Source organism: Dysidea avara, chromosome 10, assembly GCF_963678975.1.
Source record: "Dysidea avara chromosome 10, odDysAvar1.4, whole genome shotgun sequence".
In the NCBI taxonomy this organism is placed as follows: Eukaryota; Metazoa; Porifera; class Demospongiae; order Dictyoceratida; family Dysideidae; genus Dysidea; species Dysidea avara.
In genome coordinates, this window is record NC_089281.1 from 27,368,145 (window position 1) to 27,374,643 (window position 6,499).

Consider the following 6,499-nt stretch of genomic DNA (forward strand, 5'->3'; position numbering starts at 1 on the left):
TATACAAACTTGAAATGATCCAGCATCGGGCTGCTCGTTTTGTTCTAAACAAACCATGGTTCAGATCTAGTGAGCAACAACACGACAGTATAACAGATATGCTGACATACCTTGAATGGCCTAGTCTCCAAGACAGAAGGACAATGACTCGACTTATTTTGCTATTTAAAATTTTGAGAAGGTTAATAGTCATACCTGATCGTTGTATACCACTATCAGTTCCAGTATCATATACTCGTTCCAACCACTCCCTCAAGCTATTTCACTTACCAACAAGAATCGATGTTTACAAATACTCTTTCTTACCACGAACAATTATTCAATGGAACCAACTACCTATCTCTGATATTGACAAGACTGACATTGACACTTTTAAGAACAATCTGATTGGTATTGTGTGTAATTGTAATGAACATTAGCGTGTTGCCCCTGGTGGGCTTTGCTAATTAATAATAATAATAAAAAAAATAATAAGGGCGCGGGGAGGGACATTTGCCCCAAATGTCCCATCCTGGATCCGCCATTGATCAGATTAAATAAAAAAAAAATTATTATTAAAATCTACTGACGAAAGTCAATAGGTGTAACCAAGAGTACATAATAATAGAACCTACTCTATTATTATGTACTCTTGGTGTAACAAGTGCGCGATCGAGATACTCTAATAGAGCAGTCACCCTAATAGAGCAGTCAGCTAAGAAGTAAATAATTACTTCTTAATGATTCATCTAGAGAATTTAACACTGTTATAAGCCACTGTGTATGGAGCTTAACTAAGAAAAGGCCACCCTGTAGAGAGATCAGCTAGAAAAAAGTCAACAATTCACCTTGCAAAGTGTTAAACCACATTTCAAATCACCCTGTAGAGTATTCAACTAGAAACCAGTCACCCTAAAGAGATTTCAACTATATTTCAAGTCACCCTGTTGAGAGTCCAGCTGGCAACAAGCTACCTTGTAGAGAGAGATCAGCTAGAAACAAGTCACCCTGTAGAAAGATCAGCTAAATAATCATCCTGTAGAGAGACCAGCTGGAAACAAATCACCTTGTAGATAAATCAGCTAGAAATAAGGCATCCTGTAGAGAGATCAGCTGAAAACAAATCACCTTGTAGAGTTAAAAACAAGTCACCCTGTGTAAAAGATCAGCTAGAAGCAAACAGAGATCAGCTAGAACAAATCACCCTGTACAAAGATCAACTAGAAACAAGTCACACAGATTGTCAGTAGAGAGATCAGCTAGAAGCAAATCTCTCACTAGAGAGATCAGTTGGAAACAAATCACCTTGTAGTGAGAAACAAATCACCCTAAAAAGAGATCAGCTAGAAACAGATCACTCTGTCTGTAGAGAGATCAAGTCATCCTGCAGAGAGTTCAGCTACGTTTCAAGTCAGCCTATAGAAAGTTAGTAGAAACAAGCCGCCCTGTAGAGAGATCAGCTAGAAACAAATCCACTATGTACTGAGAGTTCATGCAGCTATATATAAGCAAGTCACCATGAAGAGAGATTAGCTGGAAACAAATCACACAAATCATTTTGTAGAGAGATCAGCTTGAAACAATCACTCTGTAGAGAGATCAGCCAGAAACAATTCACCCTGTATAGAGTTCAGCAAGTAACAAGTCACCTTGTAGAGAAGTCAGCTAGAAACAATTCACTCTGTAGAGATCAGCTAGAAACAAATCACCCTGTAGAGAGATCGGCCAGAAACAAGTCACCCTGTATGTAGAGACTGAGTTCAGCTGGACACTGTAGAGAAATCAGCTAGAAACAATTCACCCTGTAGAGATCGCAGCTAGAAACAAATCAACCTGTAGGGAAATCAGCTCAACACAAATCACCCTGTAGAGAGATCTGGTAGAAACAAGTCACTCTGTAGAGAGTTCAGCCAGTCACTCTGTACAGAAATCAGCTAGAAAAAATCACCTGTAGAAAGATCAGCTAGAAACAGGTCACCCTGTAGTGAGATTAGCTACATTTCAATCACCTTGTAGAAAGATCAGCTTGAAACAAATCACCCTGTAAAAGGATCAGTTATCTCCCTGTAGAGAAATCAGCAAGGAACAAATCACCCTGTAGAAAGATCAGCTTGAAACAAATGACTCTGTTGAAAGATTAGTTAGAAACAAGTCATCCTGTAGAGAGATCATATAGAATGAAGTCACCATGTAGCACTACCAGAGAACAGTGCCATGAAACACCTATGGATTATCCATGAATGGTAAAATAATCCCCACAAAGTGCCATGAAAGTAATTTCATGGATATTTCATGGTAACATCCATGCCATGAAATACTCGTGAAAAGTGGATATTTCATGGAAATTTCATAGCACTGACAAATTATTTCATGGAGTAATTTCATGGATATTTCATGGATATTTCATGGTAACATCCATGCCATGAAATACTCGTGAAAAGTGGATATTTCATGGAAATTTCATAGCACTGACAAATTATTTCATGGCATAAAAAAATTTCATGGTTACAGTGGCCATTAATTGTCAAATTTTCATAGGCAGTGTCCATGAAAACTACATGAAATTTCATGGTTTACCATCACATTTTCATAGGCTGTTCTCTGTGCACATCAGCTGGCAACAAATCACGCTGTAGAGAGAGATCAGCTAGAAAAAAATCACTCTATAGAGAGATCAAGGCACCCTGTAGAGAGATCAGTGTAATCAAGTCACCCTGTAAGAATCCAACTACTTTTCAAGTCACCCCATGGAGAGTCCAGTTATGAAAAAATCTCTCAGTAGAAAGATCAGCTAGAAATAAATCACCTTGTACAGTATTCAGTTAGAAACAAATCCCTCTGTAGAGAGATGAGTTAGGCAAGTTAACCTGTTACCTGCAAAGAATTCAACTATTTTTCAAGTCACCCTGTAGAGAGCTCAGTAGAAACAAGCAGCCCTGTTGAGAGATCAGCTAGAAACAAATCACCTTGTAGAGAGATCAGCCAGAAACAAATTGCCCTGTAGAGAGATCAGCTAGAAATAAGTCATCCTGTAGAAAAATCAAGTCACCATGTAGAGAGTTCAGCTACAAACAAATCTCCCTGTTAGCCTGTATTGAGTTCAGCTACAAACGAGCCACCTTGTAGAGAGATCAGCTACAAAACAGTCACACTGTAGAGAGATCAGCTAGAAAAAGAGTTCAGCTGCATACAAATCACACTGTAGAGATATCAACCACGACATCAGCTAGAAATATGTCACCCTGTAGAAAGATCAGTTAGAACCAAGGCACCATTTAGAGAGTTCAGCTACAAAAAAATCACTCTGTAGATAGAAACAAGTCACTCTGTACAGAGTTAAACTACACTTCAAGTCAACCTGAGCTAAAAACAAATCAGAGTTCAACTACAAACAAATCACCCTGTAGAGAGATCAGCTACAAACAAATCACACTGTAGAGAGATCAGCTAGAAAAAAAGTAGAGAGTTCAGCTGCAAACAAATCACCCTGTAGAGAGTTCAGCTAGAAACAAGTCACCCTGTAGAGAGATGAGCTAAAAACAAGTCACCGTATAGAGAGATGAGCTAGAAACAAGTCACCCTGTAGAGATATGAGCTAGAAACAAGTTACCCTGTAGAGAGTTCAGCTACAAACAAATCACCCTGTAGAGAGATCAGCTACAAACAAATCACACTGTAGAGAGATCAGCTAGAAAAAAAGTAGAGAGTTCAGCTACAAACAATTCACCCTATAGAGAGTTCAGCTACAAACAAATCACACTGTAGAGAGATCAGCTAGAAAAAAAGTAGAGAGTTCAGCTAAAAACAAATCACCCTGTAGAGAGTTCAGCTACAAACAAATCACCCTGTAGAGAGATCAGCTACAAACAAATCACACTGTAGAGAGATCAGCTAGAAAAAAAGTAGAGAGTTCAGCTACAAACAATTCACCCTGTAGAGAGTTCAGTTACAAACTATTCACCCTGTAGAGAGATCAGCTAGAAACAATTTACCCTGTAGGGAGTTCAGCTACATACAAATCACCCTGTAGAGAGTTCAGCTTCAAAATAAGTCATCCTGTAGAGAAATCAGCTAGAAATAAGTCACCATGTAGAGAGTTCAGCTACAAGCAAATCATCCTGTAGAGAGTTCAGCTACATTTTATGTCATCACGTAGAGAGTTCATTTCAAGTCACCCAGTGGAGATCAACTACAAACAAGTTATCCTGTAAAAAGAAATGGCATGTAATAAATTCAAGATTTGCATAATTACTGATGAAATCAAAAATACTCTAATTAATATAAAAAGTCTGTTTTGGATGTCTTTCTTCTTTCTCTATGGTAAAGAAAAAAACACAGGTTAAAATAACCCCAAAGCTGGCCTTAATACAGCTTTGGTGTATACAAATACAAAAAGAAGTGATATCTAATCCAAAACAGTCAAACTGTAAAAAAAGGTGCGGCCCCACCAATCGGCACCAAATTCACCTGAATTGTTGTCATTAAAATTTTTACCATTAACCTACCATCATAGCCATTTCTTGGCCGCCACCTTGGATTTCACATCTTTTTTCACCATGGCCTTTTGGGGGGCCGCACCTTTATTTACAGCTGGATTAAATAGCTTCTAACCCCAGGTATTTAGTTATAGGGTCAGTATATCATCTATGGTTGAATATACTGTGACTGTTTGCATGACTGTTCTTGATCTTCCACACAAACAACTGTCTAATCAGTGATCACCTGATGCAGGAATCTAATACCACTATAGGAGTACAGCCGATCCGACACCTGTGTAATCCAGAATCCTCCAAAATATCATTGTTACTCACACTTTTTTTATAGAAAACAACTTCTGTAATCTGACACCACTGTACTCCATAATCCAAACAAAAATTTAATTTGATTTCCTAGGCATTGTTTTTGACCTTTGTAATCTGACAGAGATTAATATAGCAGCATTAAAAACAATCACAGAAAATAATTTTTAAGCGAGCAAAACATTTAATTGGTTGACAATAATAGAAAAAAGCTGTAATACTTGAAACTAATTCATGTTAAAAGCATTGTGTGATCCATTTTACCTCACATAATAATATTAGATATTGTACAATGTTGGATTACAGAGGTGACTTGATAATCCAACAGCCTCCTTAATCCAGCAAAATTTATGGCTCCCATTGAGTGTCGGATGAGAGAGAGGTTTGACTGTATCAAGGGCAGCTCCAGGAATTTTGGTGACAGGTAAATTTTCTGTTGCACATGCACTAGGCGGTATGGGGGAATACTTCCCCACTAAAAATTTATATATTCTGAGATTAAATCTATTTTTACCAAAAAATTATGAAAACTGACATTTTAAACACAATTAAGCTAGAAATTAATTGATACAGTCTGCTTCTGCTGGCATAGTATCAGAAGCAGGCTAAAGAGTTAAGAGGTGGAGCAATATGAAGTTTGAAGCACGCAACAGACATGGATGCCATTCTGGGGGTGTGGGGGGCATGTCCCAGGGATTTCAGGCATCAAAAATACTCAGAGATTTTACAAATACAAATGTGACTGTTCTATTAGGGTAGTTGACTGCTCTATTAGAGTATTTTCATCTGAACCTTTGATATCTTGCAAATCAATTTTGACCAGTTTCTGGAAACCTCAGAAACTCCCTGGATCCACCCCTGCTACATAGTCACAGTATAATATTGAAGCCTATAAATAACTTGCCAGAAAGACCAAAACTTGTTGCTATTGCAACCATGTCATTAAAACTCTGGCTATCCCTCATACACTTTAAAGGAAAAAAATGGCACAATTGAATTAGGAAACCATGCATATATTAATCTGGACTGTATATGCTGCATGTAATGAGTGTAACTTTAGGATTTATTCCATCTCAGCAATCTTTGAAGCAAAAACCAAACATGTGAAACAAGCATGATCAAGATACTCTAATAGAACAGTCACAGAGAAGTAAAAAAAAAAGTGCTCAAAAAACGTTGAAAAAAAGTTCAGGGTTTGAACCAGGAACTGCTTCACACCTATATTCCTAAACCCTTGCCATTGCTGTCAGTTTCTCATCTCACTTAATTTCTATGTACCTTTACAACAGAATATTTCATAGATCTATCATCCATGGAAAATCAGTCTAGATTGTTCTATAGAACATTCTATGCAGTGTGTTGTATTAGAAGTGCTCAGAAAAATGTGTGCTCTATTACTACAAAACAGTTTTTAAAAAAGCTAGTCAGGCCCACACATAAGAGTCACACAATTGAGATACTCTAATAGAGCAGTTGGCCTTGCTGCTATTTGTTGTCACACCTACTGGCTAAACTGACCACTTATGCAAACTATATAGTTGCACGTATCAGGTAACTATCAAGGTACAAACCTTTAGGAAATCTGTTTAAGTTATAACGTGAAAACCAGCTTGCTACATGCAAACCATACAAGCATGTAGCAAGCTGGTTCAAGGGAATTTTTATAGAACATGCACGCAAACATATACATGCTATGCTCAGCAACTAATATGCAGTAAAAT